Source organism: Salmo salar, chromosome ssa17 (genome assembly GCF_905237065.1).
Source record: "Salmo salar chromosome ssa17, Ssal_v3.1, whole genome shotgun sequence".
Lineage (NCBI taxonomy): Eukaryota > Metazoa > Chordata > Actinopteri > Salmoniformes > Salmonidae > Salmo > Salmo salar.
Genome location: NC_059458.1, coordinates 20,725,001 through 20,744,278, shown reverse-complemented (window position 1 = coordinate 20,744,278; position 19,278 = coordinate 20,725,001). Strand labels below are relative to the sequence as shown.

Below are 19,278 nucleotides of genomic sequence, written 5' to 3'. Positions count from 1 at the left end.
AAAGATTTCACTGTACCCCAGTGGCCTAAGACACTGGCCTCCTAAGCCATGGATTGTGGGTCTTACTCTTTTCTGGATTGGTTGAAAGCAGAGTGGCGCAGAGGAAGCGTGCTGGGCCCATAACCCAGAGGTCGATGGATCGAAACCATCCTCTGCTAAACAGCTTATTTTTAGCAATGAAGTTCGAACAATTAATTTTTTTCTCTATATCATGGGCATGTGTAAGTGCCTTCCGTTACACATTTTTTTTACTGCTTCTATCAGTTCATATAGGTGAAGAGGATTTCACAGTACCCCAGTGGCCTAAGACACTGGCCTCCTAAGCCATGGATTGTGGGTCTTACTCTTTTCTGGAGTGGTTGAAAGCAGAGTGGCGCAGCGGAAGCGTGCTGGGCCCAGAGGTCGATGGATCGAAATCATCCTCTGCTAAACAGCTTATTTTTAGCAATGAAGTTCGAACAATAAATTTTTTTCTCTATATCATGGGCATGTGTAAGTGCCTTCCGTTACACATTTTTTTACTGCTTCTATCAGTTCGTATAGGTGAAAAGGATTTCACAGTACCCCAGTGGCCTAAGACACTGGCCTCCTAAGCCATGGATTGTGGGTCTTACTCTTTTCTGCAGTGGTTGAAAGCAGAGTGGCGCAGCGGAAGCGTGTTGGGCCCATAACCCAGAGGTCGATGTATCGAAACCATCCTCTGCTAAACAGTTTATTTTTAGCAATGAAGTGCGAACAATATTTTTTTTTCTCTATATCATGGGCATGTGTAAGTGCCTTCCGTTGCACATTTTTTTTACTGCTTCTATCAGTTCGTATAGGTGAAAAGGATTTCACAGTACCCCAGTGGCCTAAGACACTGGCCTCCTAAGCCATGGATTGTGGGTCTTACTCTTTTCTGGAGAGGTTGAAAGCAGAGTGGCGCAGCGGAAGCGTGCTGGGCCCATAACCCAGAGGTCGATGGATCGAAACCATCCTCTGCTAAACAGCTTATTTTTAGCAATGAAGTGCGAACAATAAAAAAATTTCTCTATATCATGGGCATGTGTAAGTACCTTCCGTTACACCTTTTTTTTACTGCTTCTATCAGTTCGTATAGGTGAAAAGGATTTCGCAGTACACCAGTGGCCTGAGACACTGGCCTCCTAAGCCATGGATTGTGATTCCTACTCTTTTCTGCATAGTCTAAAAGCAGAGTGGCGCAGCGGAAGCGTGCTGGGCCCATAATCCAGAGGTCGATAGATCGAAACCATCCTCTGCTGAACAGTTTATTTTTAGCAATGAAGTGCGAACAATACATTTTTTTCTCTATATCATGGGCATGTGTAAGTGCCTTCCGTTACACATTTTTTTTACTGCTTCTATCAGTTCGTATAGGTGAAAAAGATTTCACAGTACACCAGTGGCCAGAGACACTGGCCTCCTAAGCCATGGATTGTGATTCCTACTCTTTTCACGGAGTGGTTGAAAGCAGAGTGGCGCAGCGGAAGCGTGCTGGGCCCAGAGGTCGATGGATCGAAACCATCCTCTGCTAAACAGTTTGTTTTTAGCATTGAAGTGCGAAGAAAAAAAATCTGCTATGTCATGGGCATTTGTCAGTGCCTTCTGTTACACATTTTTTTTACTGCTTCAATGAGTTTGTACTGGTCGTAAATGAACTACAGTGCCCCAGTGGCCTAATGGATAAGGCACTGGCCTCCTAAGCCAGTGATTGTGGGTTCAAGTCCCATCTGGGGTGTTTGAAAGCAGAGTGGCGCAGCGGAAGCGTGCTGGGCCCATAACCCAGAGGTCGATGGATCGAAACCATCCTCTGCTAAACAGTTTATTTTTAGCAATGAAGTGCGAACAATAATTTTTTTTCTCTATATCATGGGCATGTGTAAGTGCCTTCCGTTACACATTTTTTTTACTGCTTCTATCAGTTCGTATAGGTGAAAAAGATTTCACTGTACCCCAGTGGCCTAAGACACTGGCCTCCTAAGCCATGGATTGTGGGTCTTACTCTTTTCTGGATTGGTTGAAAGCAGAGTGGCGCAGAGGAAGCGTGCTGGGCCCATAACCCAGAGGTCGATGGATCGAAACCATCCTCTGCTAAACAGCTTATTTTTAGCAATGAAGTTCGAACAATAAATTTTTTTCTCTATATCATGGGCATGTGTAAGTGCCTTCCGTTACACATTTTTTTTACTGCTTCTATCAGTTCGTATAGGTGAAGAGGATTTCACAGTACCCCAGTGGCCTAAGACACTGGCCTCCTAAGCCATGGATTGTGGGTCTTACTCTTTTCTGGAGTGGTTGAAAGCAGAGTGGCGCAGCGGAAGCGTGCTGGGCCCAAGAGGTCGATGGATCGAAACCATCCTCTGCTAAACAGCTTATTTTTAGCAATGAAGTTCGAACAATACATTTTTTTCTCTATATCATGGGCATGTGTAAGTGCCTTCCGTTACACATTTTTTTTACTGCTTCTATCAGTTCGTATAGGTGAAAAGGATTTCACAGTACCCCAGTGGCCTAAGACACTGGCCTCCTAAGCCATGGATTGTGGGTCTTACTCTTTTCTGCAGTGGTTGAAAGCAGAGTGGCGCAGCGGAAGCGTGCTGGGCCCATAACCCAGAGGTCGATGGATCGAAACCATCCTCTGCTAAACAGTTTATTTCTAGCAATGATGTGTGAACACATTTTTTTTCTCGCTATAGCATGGGCATGTGTCAGTGCCTTCCGTTACACATTTTTTTACTGCTTCTATCAGTTCGTATAGGTGAAAAAGATTTCACAGTACACCAGTGGCCAGAGACACTGGCCTCCTAAGCCATGGATTGTGATTCCTACTCTTTTCACGGAGTGGTTGAAAGCAGAGTGGCGCAGCGGAAGCGTGCTGGGCCCAGAGGTCGATGGATCGAAACCATCCTCTGCTAAACAGTTTGTTTTTAGCATTGAAGTGCGAAGAAAAAAAATCTGCTATATCATGGGCATTTGTCAGTGCCTTCTGTTACACATTTTTTTTACTGCTTCAATGAGTTTGTACTGGTCGTAAATGAACTACAGTGCCCCAGTGGCCTAATGGATAAGGCACTGGCCTCCTAAGCCAGTGATTGTGGGTTCAAGTCCCATCTGGGGTGTTTGAAAGCAGAGTGGCGCAGCGGAAGCGTGCTGGGCCAATAACCCAGAGGTCGATGGATCGAAACCATCCTCTGCTAAACAGTTTATTTTTAGCAATGAAGTGCGAACAATAATTTTTTTTCTCTATATCATGGGCATGTGTAAGTGCCTTCCGTTACACATTTTTTTTACTGCTTCTATCAGTTCGTATAGGTGAAAAAGATTTCACTGTACCCCAGTGGCCTAAGACACTGGCCTCCTAAGCCATGGATTGTGGGTCTTACTCTTTTCTGGATTGGTTGAAAGCAGAGTGGCGCAGAGGAAGCGTGCTGGGCCCATAACCCAGAGGTCGATGGATCGAAACCATCCTCTGCTAAACAGCTTATTTTTAGCAATGAAGTTCGAACAATAAATTTTTTTCTCTATATCATGGGCATGTGTAAGTGCCTTCCGTTACACATTTTTTTTACTGCTTCTATCAGTTCGTATAGGTGAAGAGGATTTCACAGTACCCCAGTGGCCTAAGACACTGGCCTCCTAAGCCATGGATTGTGGGTCTTACTCTTTTCTGGAGTGGTTGAAAGCAGAGTGGCGCAGCGGAAGCGTGCTGGGCCCAGAGGTCGATGGATCGAAACCATCCTCTGCTAAACAGCTTATTTTTAGCAATGAAGTTCGAACAATACATTTTTTTCTCTATATCATGGGCATGTGTAAGTGCCTTCCGTTACACATTTTTTTACTGCTTCTATCAGTTCGTATAGGTGAAAAGGATTTCACAGTACCCCAGTGGCCTAAGACACTGGCCTCCTAAGCCATGGATTGTGGGTCTTACTCTTTTCTGCAGTGGTTGAAAGCAGAGTGGCGCAGCGGAAGCGTGCTGGGCCCATAACCCAGAGGTCGATGGATCGAAACCATCCTCTGCTAAACAGTTTATTTCTAGCAATGATGTGTGAACACATTTTTTTTCTCGCTATAGCATGGGCATGTGTCAGTGCCTTCCGTTACACATTTTTTTACTGCTTCTATCAGTTCGTATAGGTGAAAAAGATTTCACAGTACACCAGTGGCCAGAGACACTGGCCTCCTAAGCCATGGATTGTGATTCCTACTCTTTTCACGGAGTGGTTGAAAGCAGAGTGGCGCAGCGGAAGCGTGCTGGGCCCAGAGGTCGATGGATCGAAACCATCCTCTGCTAAACAGTTTGTTTTTAGCATTGAAGTGCGAAGAAAAAAAATCTGCTATATCATGGGCATTTGTCAGTGCCTTCTGTTACACATTTTTTACTGCTTCAATGAGTTTGTACTGGTCGTAAATGAACTACAGTGCCCCAGTGGCCTAATGGATAAGGCACTGGCCTCCTAAGCCAGTGATTGTGGGTTCAAGTCCCATCTGGGGTGTTTGAAAGCAGAGTGGCGCAGCGGAAGCGTGCTGGGCCAATAACCCAGAGGTCGATGGATCGAAACCATCCTCTGCTAAACAGTTTATTTTTAGCAATGAAGTGCGAACAATAATTTTTTTCTCTATATCATGGGCATGTGTAAGTGCCTTCCGTTACACATTTTTTTTACTGCTTCTATCAGTTCGTATAGGTGAAAAAGATTTCACTGTACCCCAGTGGCCTAAGACACTGGCCTCCTAAGCCATGGATTGTGGGTCTTACTCTTTTCTGGATTGGTTGAAAGCAGAGTGGCGCAGAGGAAGCGTGCTGGGCCCATAACCCAGAGGTCGATGGATCGAAACCATCCTCTGCTAAACAGCTTATTTTTAGCAATGAAGTTCGAACAATAAATTTTTTTCTCTATATCATGGGCATGTGTAAGTGCCTTCCGTTACACATTTTTTTACTGCTTCTATCAGTTCGTATAGGTGAAGAGGATTTCACAGTACCCCAGTGGCCTAAGACACTGGCCTCCTAAGCCATGGATTGTGGGTCTTACTCTTTTCTGGAGTGGTTGAAAGCAGAGTGGCGCAGCGGAGCGTGCTGGGCCCAGAGGTCGATGGATCGAAACCATCCTCTGCTAAACAGCTTATTTTTAGCAATGAAGTTCGAACAATACATTTTTTTCTCTATATCATGGGCATGTGTAAGTGCCTTCCGTTACACATTTTTTTTACTGCTTCTATCAGTTCGTATAGGTGAAAAGGATTTCACAGTACCCCAGTGGCCTAAGACACTGGCCTCCTAAGCCATGGATTGTGGGTCTTACTCTTTTCTGCAGTGGTTGAAAGCAGAGTGGCGCAGCGGAAGCGTGCTGGGCCCATAACCCAGAGGTCGATGGATCGAAACCATCCTCTGCTAAACAGTTTATTTCTAGCAATGATGTGCGAACACATTTTTTTTCTCGCTATAGCATGGGCATGTGTCAGTGCCTTCCGTTACACATTTTTTTTACTGCTTCTATCAGTTCGTATAGGTGAAAAAGATTTCACAGTACACCAGTGGCCAGAGACACTGGCCTCCTAAGCCATGGATTGTGATTCCTACTCTTTTCACGGAGTGGTTGAAAGCAGAGTGGCGCAGCGGAGCGTGCTGGGCCCAGAGGTCGATGGATCGAAACCATCCTCTGCTAAACAGTTTGTTTTTAGCATTGAAGTGCGAAGAAAAAAATCTGCTATATCATGGGCATTTGTCAGTGCCTTCTGTTACACATTTTTTTACTGCTTCAATGAGTTTGTACTGGTCGTAAATGAACTACAGTGCCCCAGTGGCCTAATGGATAAGGCACTGGCCTCCTAAGCCAGTGATTGTGGGTTCAAGTCCCATCTGGGGTGTTTGAAAGCAGAGTGGCGCAGCTGAAGCGTGCTGGGCCAATAACCCAGAGGTCGATGGATCGAAACCATCCTCTGCTAAACATTTTATTTTTAGCAATGAAGTGCGAACAATAATTTTTTTCTCTATATCATGGGCATGTGTAAGTGCCTTCCGTTACACATTTTTTTACTGCTTCTATCAGTTCGTATAGGTGAAAAAGATTTCACTGTACCCCAGTGGCCTAAGACACTGGCCTCCTAAGCCATGGATTGTGGGTCTTACTCTTTTCTGGATTGGTTGAAAGCAGAGTGGCGCAGAGGAAGCGTGCTGGGCCCATAACCCAGAGGTCGATGGATCGAAACCATCCTCTGCTAAACAGCTTATTTTTAGCAATGAAGTTCGAACAATTAATTTTTTTCTCTATATCATGGGCATGTGTAAGTGCCTTCCGTTACACATTTTTTTTACTGCTTCTATCAGTTCGTATAGGTGAAGAGGATTTCACAGTACCCCAGTGGCCTAAGACACTGGCCTCCTAAGCCATGGATTGTGGGTCTTACTCTTTTCTGGAGTGGTTGAAAGCAGAGTGGCGCAGCGGAGCGTGCTGGGCCCAGAGGTCGATGGATCGAAATCATCCTCTGCTAAACAGCTTATTTTTAGCAATGAAGTTCGAACAATAAATTTTTTTCTCTATATCATGGGCATGTGTAAGTGCCTTCCGTTACACATTTTTTTACTGCTTCTATCAGTTCGTATAGGTGAAAAGGATTTCACAGTACCCCAGTGGCCTAAGACACTGGCCTCCTAAGCCATGGATTGTGGGTCTTACTCTTTTCTGCAGTGGTTGAAAGCAGAGTGGCGCAGCGGAAGCGTGTTGGGCCCATAACCCAGAGGTCGATGTATCGAAACCATCCTCTGCTAAACAGTTTATTTTTAGCAATGAAGTGCGAACAATATTTTTTTTCTCTATATCATGGGCATGTGTAAGTGCCTTCCGTTGCACATTTTTTTACTGCTTCTATCAGTTCGTATAGGTGAAAAGGATTTCACAGTACCCCAGTGGCCTAAGACACTGGCCTCCTAAGCCATGGATTGTGGGTCTTACTCTTTTCTGGAGAGGTTGAAAGCAGAGTGGCGCAGCGGAAGCGTGCTGGGCCCATAACCCAGAGGTCGATGGATCGAAACCATCCTCTGCTAAACAGCTTATTTTTAGCAATGAAGTGCGAACAATAAAATGTTTTCTCTATATCATGGGCATGTGTAAGTGCCTTCCGTTACACCTTTTTTTTACTGCTTCTATCAGTTCGTATAGGTGAAAAGGATTTCGCAGTACACCAGTGGCCTGAGACACTGGCCTCCTAAGCCATGGATTGTGATTCCTACTCTTTTCTGCATAGTCTAAAAGCAGAGTGGCGCAGCGGAAGCGTGCTGGGCCCATAATCCAGAGGTCGATGGATCGAAACCATCCTCTGCTGAACAGTTTATTTTTAGCAATGAAGTGCGAACAATACATTTTTTTCTCTATATCATGGGCATGTGTAAGTGCCTTCCGTTACACATTTTTTTTACTGCTTCTATCAGTTCGTATAGGTGAAAAGGATTTCACAGTACCCCAGTGGCCTAAGACACTGGCCTCCTAAGCCATGGATTGTGGGTCTTACTCTTTTCTGGAGTGGTTGAAAGCAGAGTGGCGCAGCCGAAGCGTGCTGGGCCCATAACCCAGAGGTCAATGGATCGAAACCATCCTCTGCTAAACAGCTTATTTTTAGCAATGACGTTCGAACAATTAATTTTTTTCTCTATATCATGGGCATGTGTAAGTGCCTTCCGTTACACCTTTTTTTTACTGCTTCTATCAGTTCGTATAGGTGAAAAGGATTTCACAGTACCCCAGTGGCCTAAGACACTGGCCTCCTAAGCCATGGATTGTGGGTCTTACTCTTTTCTGCAGTGGTTGAAAGCAGAGTGGCGCAGCGGAAGCGTGCTGGGCCCATAACCCAGAGGTCGATGGATCGAAACCATCCTCTGCTAAACAGTTTATTTCTAGCAATGATGTGTGAACACATTTTTTTCTCGCTATAGCATGGGCATGTGTCAGTGCCTTCCGTTACACATTTTTTTACTGCTTCTATCAGTTCGTATAGGTGAAAAAGATTTCACAGTACACCAGTGGCCAGAGACACTGGCCTCCTAAGCCATGGATTGTGATTCCTACTCTTTTCACGGAGTGGTTGAAAGCAGAGTGGCGCAGCGGAAGCGTGCTGGGCCCAGAGGTCGATGGATCGAAACCATCCTCTGCTAAACAGTTTGTTTTTAGCATTGAAGTGCGAAGAAAAAAATCTGCTATATCATGGGCATTTGTCAGTGCCTTCTGTTACACATTTTTTTACTGCTTCAATGAGTTTGTACTGGTCGTAAATGAACTACAGTGCCCCAGTGGCCTAATGGATAAGGCACTGGCCTCCTAAGCCAGTGATTGTGGCTTCAAGTCCCATCTGGGGTGTTTGAAAGCAGAGTGGCGCAGCGGAAGCGTGCTGGGCCCATAACCCAGAGGTCGATGGATCGAAACCATCCTCTGCTAAACAGTTTATTTTTAGCAATGAAGTGCGAACAATAATTTTTTTTCTCTATATCATGGGCATGTGTAAGTGCCTTCCGTTACACATTTTTTTTACTGCTTCTATCAGTTCGTATAGGTGAAAAAGATTTCACTGTACCCCAGTGGCCTAAGACACTGGCCTCCTAAGCCATGGATTGTGGGTCTTACTCTTTTCTGGATTGGTTGAAAGCAGAGTGGCGCAGAGGAAGCGTGCTGGGCCCATAACCCAGAGGTCGATGGATCGAAACCATCCTCTGCTAAACAGCTTATTTTTAGCAATGAAGTTCGAACAATTAATTTTTTTCTCTATATCATGGGCATGTGTAAGTGCCTTCCGTTACACATTTTTTTACTGCTTCTATCAGTTCGTATAGGTGAAGAGGATTTCACAGTACCCCAGTGGCCTAAGACACTGGCCTCCTAAGCCATGGATTGTGGGTCTTACTCTTTTCTGGAGTGGTTGAAAGCAGAGTGGCGCAGCGGAAGCGTGCTGGGCCCAGAGGTCGATGGATCGAAACCATCCTCTGCTAAACAGCTTATTTTTAGCAATGAAGTTCGAACAATTAATTTTTTTCTCTATATCATGGGCATGTGTAAGTGCCTTCCGTTACACATTTTTTTACTGCTTCTATCAGTTCGTATAGGTGAAAAGGATTTCACAGTACCCCAGTGGCCTAAGACACTGGCCTCCTAAGCCATGGATTGTGGGTCTTACTCTTTTCTGCAGTGGTTGAAAGCAGAGTGGCGCAGCGAAGCGTGCTGGGCCCATAACCCAGAGGTCGATGGATCGAAACCATCCTCTGCTAAACAGTTTATTTTTAGCAATGAAGTGCGAACAATATTTTTTTTTCTCTATATCATGGGCATGTGAAAGTGCCTTCCGTTGCACATTTTTTTTACTGCTTCTATCAGTTCGTATAGGTGAAAAGGATTTCACAGTACCCCAGTGGCCTGAGACACTGGCCTCCTAAGCCATGGATTGTGGGTCTTACTCTTTTCTGGAGAGGTTGAAAGCAGAGTGGCGCAGCGGAAGCGTGCTGGGCCCATAACCCAGAGGTCGATGGATCGAAACCATCCTCTGCTAAACAGCTTATTTTTAGCAATGAAGTGCGAACAATACATTTTTTTCTCTATTTCATGGGCATGTGTAAGTGCCTTCCGTTACACCTTTTTTTTACTGTTTCTATCAGTTCGTATAGGTGAAAAGGATTTCGCAGTACACCAGTGGCCTGAGACACTGGCCTCCTAAGCCATGGATTGTGATTCCTACTCTTTTCTGCATAGTCTAAAAGCAGAGTGGCGCAGCGGAAGCGTGCTGGGCCCATAATCCAGAGGTCGATGGATCGAAACCATCCTCTGCTGAACAGTTTATTTTTAGCAATGAAGTGCGAACAATACATTTTTTTCTCTATATCATGGGCATGTGTAAGTGCCTTCCGTTACACATTTTTTTACTGCTTCTATCAGTTCGTATAGGTGAAAAGGATTTCACAGTACCCCAGTGGCCTAAGACACTGGCCTCCTAAGCCATGGATTGTGGGTCTTACTCTTTTCTGGAGTGGTTGAAAGCAGAGTGGCGCAGCCGAAGCGTGCTGGGCCCATAACCCAGAGGTCAATGGATCGAAACCATCCTCTGCTAAACAGCTTATTTTTAGCAATGACGTTCGAACAATTAATTTTTTTCTCTATATCATGGGCATGTGTAAGTGCCTTCCGTTACACCTTTTTTTACTGCTTCTATCAGTTCGTATAGGTGAAAAGGATTTCACAGTACCCCAGTGGCCTAAGACACTGGCCTCCTAAGCCATGGATTGTGGGTCTTACTCTTTTCTGCAGTGGTTGAAAGCAGAGTGGCGCAGCGGAAGCGTGCTGGGCCCATAACCCAGAGGTCGATGGATCGAAACCATCCTCTGCTAAACAGTTTATTTCTAGCAATGATGTGTGAACACATTTTTTTCTTGCTATAGCATGGGCATGTGTCAGTGCCTTCCGTTACACATTTTTTTACTGCTTCTATCAGTTCGTATAGGTGAAAAAGATTTCACAGTACACCAGTGGCCAGAGACACTGGCCTCCTAAGCCATGGATTGTGATTCCTACTCTTTTCACGGAGTGGTTGAAAGCAGAGTGGCGCAGCGGAAGCGTGCTGGGCCCAGAGGTCGATGGATCGAAACCATCCTCTACTAAACAGTTTGTTTTTAGCATTGAAGTGCGAAGAAAAAAATCTGCTATATCATGGGCATTTGTCAGTGCCTTCTGTTACACATTTTTTTACTGCTTCAATGAGTTTGTACTGGTCGTAAATGAATTACAGTGCCCCAGTGGCCTAATGGATAAGGCACTGGCCTCCTAAGCCAGTGATTGTGGGTTCAAGTCCCATCTGGGGTGTTTGAAAGCAGAGTGGCGCAGCGGAAGCGTGCTGGGCCCATAACCCAGAGGTCGATGGATCGAAACCATCCTCTGCTAAACAGTTTATTTTTAGCAATGAAGTGCGAACAATATTTTTTTTTCTCTATATCATGGGCATGTGTAAGTGCCTTCCGTTACACATTTTTTTTACTGCTTCTATCAGTTCGTATAGGTGAAAAAGATTTCACAGTACCCCAGTGGCCTAAGACACTGGCCTCCTAAGCCATGGATTGTGGGTCTTACTCTTTTCTGGAGTGGTTGAAAGCAGAGTGGCGCAGAGGAAGCGTGCTGGGCCCATAACCCAGAGGTCGATGGATCGAAACCATCCTCTGCTAAACAGCTTATTTTTAGCAATGAAGTTCGAACAATTAATTTTTTTCTCTATATCATGGGCATGTGTAAGTGCCTTCCGTTACACATTTTTTTTACTGCTTCTATCAGTTCGTATAGGTGAAAAGGATTTCACAGTACCCCAGTGGCCTAAGACACTGGCCTCCTAAGCCATGGATTGTGATTTCTACTCTTTTCTGCATAGTCTAAAAGCAGAGTGGCGCAGCGGAAGCGTGCTGGACCCATAACCCAGAGGTCTATGGATCGAAACCATCCTCTGCTAAACAGTTTATTTCTAGCAATGATGTGTGAACACATTTTTTTTTCTCGCTATAGCATGGGCATGTGTCAGTGCCTTCCGTTACACATTTTTTTTACTGCTTCTATCTGTTCGTATAGGTGAAAAAGATTTCACAGTACACCAGTGGCCAGAGACACTGGCCTCCTAAGCCATGGATTGTGATTCCTACTCTTTTCACGGAGTGTTTGAAAGCAGAGTGGCGCAGCGGAAGCGTGCTGGGCCCATAACCCAGAGGTCAATGGTTCAAAACCATCCTCTGCTAAACAGTTTATTTTTAGCAATGAAGTGCGAACAATACGTTTTTTTCTCTATATCATGGGCATGTGTAAGTGCCTTCCGTTACACATTTTTTTTACTGCTTCTATCAGTTCGTATAGGTGAAAAGGATTTCACAGTACCCCAGTGGCCTAAGACACTGGCCTCCTAAGCCATGGATTGTGGGTCTTACTCTTTTCTGGAGTGGTAGAAAGCAGAGTGGCGCAGCGGAAGCCTGCTGGGCCCTTAACCCAGAGGTCGATGGATGGAAACCATCCTCTGCTAAACAGCTTATTTTTAGCAATGAAGTGCGAACAATTAATTTTTTTCTCTAAATCATGGGCATGTGTAAGTGCCTTCCGTTACACCTTTTTTTTACTGCTTCTATCAGTTCGTATAGGTGAAAAGGATTTCGCAGTACACCAGTGGCCTGAGACACTGGCCTCCTAAGACATGGATTGTGATTCCTACTCTTTTCTGCATAGTCTAAAAGCAGAGTGGCGCAGCGGCAGCGTGTTGCGCCCATAACCCAGAGGTCGATGGACCGAAACCATCCTCTGCTAAACAGTTTATTTTTAGCAATGAAGTGCGAACAATACATTTTTTTCTCTATATCATGGGCATGTGTAAGTGCCTTCCGTTACACATTTTTTTTACTGCTTCTATCAGTTCGTATAGGTGAAAAGGATTTCACAGTACCCCAGTGGCCTAAGACACTGGCATACTAAGCCATGGATTGTGGGTCTTACTCTTTTCTGGAGTGGTTGAAAGCAGAGTGGCGCAGCGGAAGCGTGCTGGGCCCAGAGGTCGATGGATCGAAACCATCCTCTGCTAAACAGCTTATTTTTAGCAATGAAGTTCGAACAATTAATTTTTTTCTCTATATCATGGGCATGGGTAAGTGCCTTCCGTTACACATTTTTTTTACTGCTTCTATCAGTTCGTATAGGTGAAAAGGATTTCACAGTACCCCAGTGGCCTAAGACACTGGCCTCCTAAGCCATGGATTGTGGGTCTTACTCTTTTCTGCAGTGGTTGAAAGCAGAGTGGCGCAGCGGAAGCGTGCTGGGCCCATAACCCAGAGGTCGATGGATAGAAACCATCCTCTGCTGAACAGTTTATTTTTAGCAATGAAGTGCGAACAATACATTTTTTTCTCTATATCATGGGCATGTGTAAGTGCCTTCCGTTACACATTTTTTTTACTGCTTCTATCAGTTCGTATAGGTGAAAAGGATTTCACAGTACCCCAGTGGCCTAAGACACTGGCCTCCTAAGCCATGGATTGTGGGTCTTACTCTTTTCTGGAGTGTTTGAAAGCAGAGTGGCGCAGCCGAAGCGTGCTGGGCCCATAACCCAGAGGTCAATGGATCGAAACCATCCTCTGCTAAACAGCTTATTTTTAGCAATGAAGTTCGAACAATTAATTTTTTTCTCTATATCATGGGCATGTGTAAGTGCCTTCCGTTAAACTTTTTTTTTACTGCTTCTATCAGTTCGTATAGGTGAAAAGGATTTCACAGTACCCCAGTGGCCTAAGACACTGGCCTCCTAAGCCATGGATTGTGGGTCTTACTCTTTTCTGCAGTGGTTGAAAGCAGAGTGGCGCAGCGGAAGCGTGCTGGGCCCATAACCCAGAGGTCGATGGATCGAAACCATCCTCTGCTAAACAGTTTATTTCTAGCAATGATGTGTGAACACATTTTTTTCTCGCTATAGCATGGGCATGTGTCAGTGCCTTCCGTTACACATTTTTTTTACTGCTTCTATCAGTTCGTATAGGTGAAAAAGATTTCACAGTACACCAGTGGCCAGAGACACTGGCCTCCTAAGCCATGGATTGTGATTCCTACTCTTTTCACGGAGTGGTTGAAAGCAGAGTGGCGCAGCGGAAGCGTGCTGGGCCCAGAGGTCGATGGATCGAAACCATCCTCTGCTAAACAGTTTGTTTTTAGCATTGAAGTGCGAAGAAAAAAATCTGCTATATCATGGGCATTTGTCAGTGCCTTCTGTTACACATTTTTTTTACTGCTTCAATGAGTTTGTACTGGTCGTAAATGAACTACAGTGCCAGAAGGCCTAATGGATAAGGCACTGGCCTCCTAAGCCAGTGATTGTGGGTTCAAGTCCCATCTGGGGTGTTTGAAAGCAGAGTGGCGCAGCGGAAGCGTGCTGGGCCCATAACCCAGAGGTCGATGGATCGAAACCATCCTCTGCTAAACAGTTTATTTTTAGCAATGAAGTGCGAACAATAATTTTTTTCTCTATATCATGGGCATGTGTAAGTGCCTTCCGTTACACATTTTTTTTACTGCTTCTATCAGTTCGTATAGGTGAAAAAGATTTCACAGTACCCCAGTGGCCTAAGACACTGGCCTCCTAAGCCATGGATTGTGGGTCTTACTCTTTTCTGGAGTGGTTGAAAGCAGAGTGGCGCAGAGGAAGCGTGCTGGGCCCATAACCCAGAGGTCGATGGATCGAAACCATCCTCTGCTAAACAGCTTATTTTTAGCAATGAAGTTCGAACAATTAATTTTTTTCTCTATATCATGGGCATGTGTAAGTGCCTTCCGTTACACATTTTTTTACTGCTTCTATCAGTTCGTATAGGTGAAAAGGATTTCACAGTACCCCAGTGGCCTAAGACACTGGCCTCCTAAGCCATGGATTGTGGGTCTTACTCTTTTCTGGAGTGTTTGAAAGCAGAGTGGCGCAGCCGAAGCGTGCTGGGCCCATAACCCAGAGGTCAATGGATCGAAACCATCCTCTGCTAAACAGCTTATTTTTAGCAATGAAGTTCGAACAATTAATTTTTTTCTCTATATCATGGGCATGTGTAAGTGCCTTCCGTTAAACTTTTTTTTTACTGCTTCTATCAGTTCGTATAGGTGAAAAGGATTTCACAGTACCCCAGTGGCCTAAGACACTGGCCTCCTAAGCCATGGATTGTGGGTCTTACTCTTTTCTGCAGTGGTTGAAAGCAGAGTGGCGCAGCGGAAGCGTGCTGGGCCCATAACCCAGAGGTCGATGGATCGAAACCATCCTCTGCTAAACAGTTTATTTCTAGCAATGATGTGTGAACACATTTTTTTTCTCGCTATAGCATGGGCATGTGTCAGTGCCTTCCGTTACACATTTTTTTTACTGCTTCTATCAGTTCGTATAGGTGAAAAAGATTTCACAGTACACCAGTGGCCAGAGACACTGGCCTCCTAAGCCATGGATTGTGATTCCTACTCTTTTCACGGAGTGGTTGAAAGCAGAGTGGCGCAGCGGAAGCGTGCTGGGCCCAGAGGTCGATGGATCGAAACCATCCTCTGCTAAACAGTTTGTTTTTAGCATTGAAGTGCGAAGAAAAAAATCTGCTATATCATGGGCATTTGTCAGTGCCTTCTGTTACACATTTTTTTACTGCTTCAATGAGTTTGTACTGGTCGTAAATGAACTACAGTGCCAGAAGGCCTAATGGATAAGGCACTGGCCTCCTAAGCCAGTGATTGTGGGTTCAAGTCCCATCTGGGGTGTTTGAAAGCAGAGTGGCGCAGCAGAAGCGTGCTGGGCCCATAACCCAGAGGTCGATGGATCGAAACCATCCTCTGCTAAACAGTTTATTTTTAGCAATGAAGTGCGAACAATAATTTTTTTCTCTATATCATGGGCATGTGTAAGTGCCTTCCGTTACACATTTTTTTACTGCTTCTATCAGTTCGTATAGGTGAAAAAGATTTCACAGTACCCCAGTGGCCTAAGACACTGGCCTCCTAAGCCATGGATTGTGGGTCTTACTCTTTTCTGGAGTGGTTGAAAGCAGAGTGGCGCAGAGGAAGCGTGCTGGGCCCATAACCCAGAGGTCGATGGATCGAAACCATCCTCTGCTAAAGAGCTTATTTTTAGCAATGAAGTTCGAACAATTAATTTTTTTCTCTATATCATGGGCATGTGTAAGTGCCTTCCGTTACACATTTTTTTTACTGCTTCTATCAGTTCGTATAGGTGAAAAGGATTTCGCAGTACACCAGTGGCCTGAGACACTGGCCTCCTAAGACATGGATTGTGATTCCTACTCTTTTCTGCATAGTCTAAAAGCAGAGTGGCGCAGCGGAAGCGTGCTGGGCCCATAACCCAGAGGTCGATGGACCGAAACCATCCTCTGCTAAACAGTTTATTTTTAGCAATGAAGTGCGAACAATACATTTTTTTCTCTATATCATGGGCATGTGTAAGTGCCTTCCGTTACACATTTTTTTTACTGCTTCTATCAGTTCGTATAGGTGAAAAGGATTTCACAGTACCCCAGTGGCCTAAGACACTGGCCTCCTAAGCCATGGATTGTGGGTCTTACTCTTTTCTGCAGTGGTTGAAAGCAGAGTGGCGCAGCGGAAGCGTGCTGGGCCCATAACCCAGAGGTCGATGGATCGAAACCATCCTCTGCTAAACAGTTTATTTCTAGCAATGATGTGTGAACACATTTTTTTTCTCGCTATAGCATGGGCATGTGTCAGTGCCTTCCGTTACACATTTTTTTTACTGCTTCTATCAGTTCGTATAGGTGAAAAAGATTTCACAGTACACCAGTGGCCAGAGACACTGGCCTCCTAAGCCATGGATTGTGATTCCTACTCTTTTCACGGAGTGGTTGAAAGCAGAGTGGCGCAGCGGAAGCGTGCTGGGCCCAGAGGTCGATGGATCGAAACCATCCTCTGCTAAACAGTTTGTTTTTAGCATTGAAGTGCGAAGAAAAAAATCTGCTATATCATGGGCATTTGTCAGTGCCTTCTGTTACACATTTTTTTACTGCTTCAATGAGTTTGTACTGGTCGTAAATGAACTACAGTGCCAGAAGGCCTAATGGATAAGGCACTGGCCTCCTAAGCCAGTGATTGTGGGTTCAAGTCCCATCTGGGGTGTTTGAAAGCAGAGTGGCGCAGCGGAAGCGTGCTGGGCCCATAACCCAGAGGTCGATGGATCGAAACCATCCTCTGCTAAACAGCTTATTTTTAGCAATGAAGTTCGAACAATTAATTTTTTTCTCTATATCATGGGCATGTGTAAGTGCCTTCCGTTACACCTTTTTTTTACTGCTTCTATCAGTTCGTATAGGTGAAAAGGATTTCACAGTACCCCAGTGGCCTAAGACACTGGCCTCCTAAGCCATGGATTGTGCGTCTTACTCTTTTCTGCAGTGGTTGAAAGCAGAGTGGTGCAGCGGAAGCGTGCTGGGCCCGTAACCCAGAGGTCGATGGATCGAAACCATCCTCTGCTAAACAGTTTATTTTTAGCAATGAAGTGCGAACAATACATTTTTTTCTCTATATCATGGGCATGTGTAAGTGCCTTCCGTTACACATTTTTTTTACTGCTTCTATCAGTTCATATAGGTGAAAAGGATTTCACTGTACCCCAGTGGCCTAAGACACTGGCCTCCTAAGCCATGGATTGTGGGTCTTACTCTTTTCTGGAGAGGTTTAAAGCAGAGTTGCGCAGCGGAAGCGTGCTGGGCCCATAACCCAGAGGTCGATGGATCGAAACCATCCTCTGCTAAACAGTTTATTTTTAGCAATGAAGTGCGAACAATACATTTTTTTCTCTATATCATGGGCATGTGTAAGTGCCTTCCGTTACACCTTTTTTTACTGCTTCTATCAGTTCGTATAGGTGAAAAGGATTTCGCAGTACACCAGTGGCCTGAGACACTGGCCTCCTAAGCCATGGATTGTGATTCCTACTCTTTTCTGCATAGTCTAAAAGCAGAGTGGCGCAGCGGAAGCGTGCTGGGCCCATAACCCAGAGGTCGATGGATCGAAACCATCCTCTGCTAAACAGTTTATTTTTAGCAATGAAGTGCGAACAATACATTTTTTTCTCTATATCATGGGCATGTGTAAGTGCCTTCCGTTACACATTTTTTTTACTGCTTCTATCAGTTCGTATAGGTGAAAAGGATTTCACAGTACCCCAGTGGCCTAAGACACTGGCCTCCTAAGCCATGGATTGTGGGTCTTACTCTTTTCTGGAGTGGTTGAAAGCAGAGTGGCGCAGCCGAGCGTGCTGGGCCCATAACCCAGAGGTCAATGGATCGAAACCATCCTCTGCTAAACAGCTTATTTTTAGCAATGAAGTTCGAACAATTAATTTTTTTCTCTATATCATGGGCATGTGTAAGTGCCTTCCGTTACACCTTTTTTTTACTGCTTCTATCAGTTCGTATAGGTGAAAAGGATTTCACAGTACCCCAGTGGCCTAAGACACTGGCCTCCTAAGCCATGGATTGTGGGTCTTACTCTTTTCTGCAGTAGTTGAAAGCAGAGTGGCGCAGCGGAAGCGTGCTGGGCCCATAACCCAGAGGTCGATGGATCGAAACCATCCTCTGCTAAACAGCTTATTTTTAGCAATGAAGTGCGAACAATATTTTTTTTTCTCTATATCATGGGCATGTGTAAGTGCCTTCCGTTACACATTTTTTTTACTGCTTCTATCAGTTCGTATAGGTGAAAATGATTTCACAGTACCCCAGTGGCCTAAGACACTGGCCTCCTAAGCCATGGATTGTGGGTCTTACTCTTTTCTGGAGAGGTTGAAAGCAGAGTGGCGCAGCGGAAGCGTGCTGGGCCCATAACCCAGAGATCGATGGATCGAAACCATCCTCTGCTAAACAGCTTAATTTTTAGCAATGAAGTGCGAACAATTAATTTTTTTCTCTATATCATGGGCATGTGTAAGTGCCTTCCGTTACACCTTTTTTTTACTGCTTCTATCAGTTCGTATAGGTGAAAAGGATTTCGCAGTACACCAGTGGCCTGAGACACTGGCCTCCTAAGCCATGGATTGTGATTCCTACTCTTTTCTGCATAGTCTAAAAGCAGAGTGGCGCAGCGGAAGCGTGCTGGGCCCATAACCCAGAGGTCGATGGATCGAAACCATCCTCTGCTAAACAGTTTATTTTTAGCAATGAAGTGCGAACAATACATTTTTTTCTCTATATCATGGGCATGTGTAAGTGCCTTCCGTTACACATTTTTTTTACTGCTTCTATCAGTTCGTATAGGTGAAAAGGATTTCGCAGTACACCAGTGGCCTGAGACACTGGCCTCCTAAACCATGGATTGTGATTCCTACTCTTTTCTGCATAGTCTAAAAGCAGAGTGGCGCAGCGGAAGCGTGCTGGGCCCATAACCCAGAGGTCGCTGGATCGAAACCATCCTCTGCTAAACAGTTTATTTTTAGCAATGAAGTGCGAACAATATTTTTTTTTCTCTATATCATGGGCATGTGTAAGTGCCTTCCGTTACACATTTTTTTTACTGCTTCTATCAGTTCATATAGGTGAAAAGGATTTCACAGTACCCCAGTGGCCTAAGACACTGGCCTCCTAAGCCATGGATTGTGGGTCTTACTCTTTTCTGCAGTGGTTGAAAGCAGAGTGGCGCAGCGGAAGCGTGCTGGGCCCATAACCCAGAGGTCAATGGATCGAAACCATCCTCTGCTAAACAGTTTATTTTTAGCAATGAAGTGCGAACAATATTTTTTTTTCTC

General features: G+C 44.9%; 9 non-coding genes across 9 annotated transcripts; all 9 read left to right on the top strand.

The window, feature by feature from the left end:
• Positions 1 to 1,665: 1,665 nt before the first annotated feature.
• trnar-ccu (transfer RNA arginine (anticodon CCU)) lies at positions 1,666 to 1,738 on the top strand. Its single transcript has one exon. It is a non-coding gene; the product is annotated as a tRNA-Arg (tRNA).
• Positions 1,739 to 3,046: 1,308 nt separating this feature from the next.
• On the top strand, positions 3,047 to 3,119 carry trnar-ccu (transfer RNA arginine (anticodon CCU)). Its single transcript has one exon. It is a non-coding gene; the product is annotated as a tRNA-Arg (tRNA).
• A 6-nt stretch (positions 3,120 to 3,125) lies between these two features.
• Positions 3,126 to 3,197, top strand: trnai-aau (transfer RNA isoleucine (anticodon AAU)). The gene has a single exon. It is a non-coding gene; the product is annotated as a tRNA-Ile (tRNA).
• Positions 3,198 to 4,423: 1,226 nt separating this feature from the next.
• Positions 4,424 to 4,496, top strand: trnar-ccu (transfer RNA arginine (anticodon CCU)). The gene has a single exon. It is a non-coding gene; the product is annotated as a tRNA-Arg (tRNA).
• Positions 4,497 to 4,502: 6 nt separating this feature from the next.
• Positions 4,503 to 4,574, top strand: trnai-aau (transfer RNA isoleucine (anticodon AAU)). The gene has a single exon. It is a non-coding gene; the product is annotated as a tRNA-Ile (tRNA).
• A 1,224-nt stretch (positions 4,575 to 5,798) lies between these two features.
• Positions 5,799 to 5,871, top strand: trnar-ccu (transfer RNA arginine (anticodon CCU)). Its single transcript has one exon. It is a non-coding gene; the product is annotated as a tRNA-Arg (tRNA).
• Positions 5,872 to 8,281: 2,410 nt separating this feature from the next.
• trnar-ccu (transfer RNA arginine (anticodon CCU)) lies at positions 8,282 to 8,354 on the top strand. Its single transcript has one exon. It is a non-coding gene; the product is annotated as a tRNA-Arg (tRNA).
• A 2,411-nt stretch (positions 8,355 to 10,765) lies between these two features.
• On the top strand, positions 10,766 to 10,838 carry trnar-ccu (transfer RNA arginine (anticodon CCU)). The gene has a single exon. It is a non-coding gene; the product is annotated as a tRNA-Arg (tRNA).
• A 6,098-nt stretch (positions 10,839 to 16,936) lies between these two features.
• Positions 16,937 to 17,008, top strand: trnat-cgu (transfer RNA threonine (anticodon CGU)). The gene has a single exon. It is a non-coding gene; the product is annotated as a tRNA-Thr (tRNA).
• Positions 17,009 to 19,278: the final 2,270 nt, after the last annotated feature.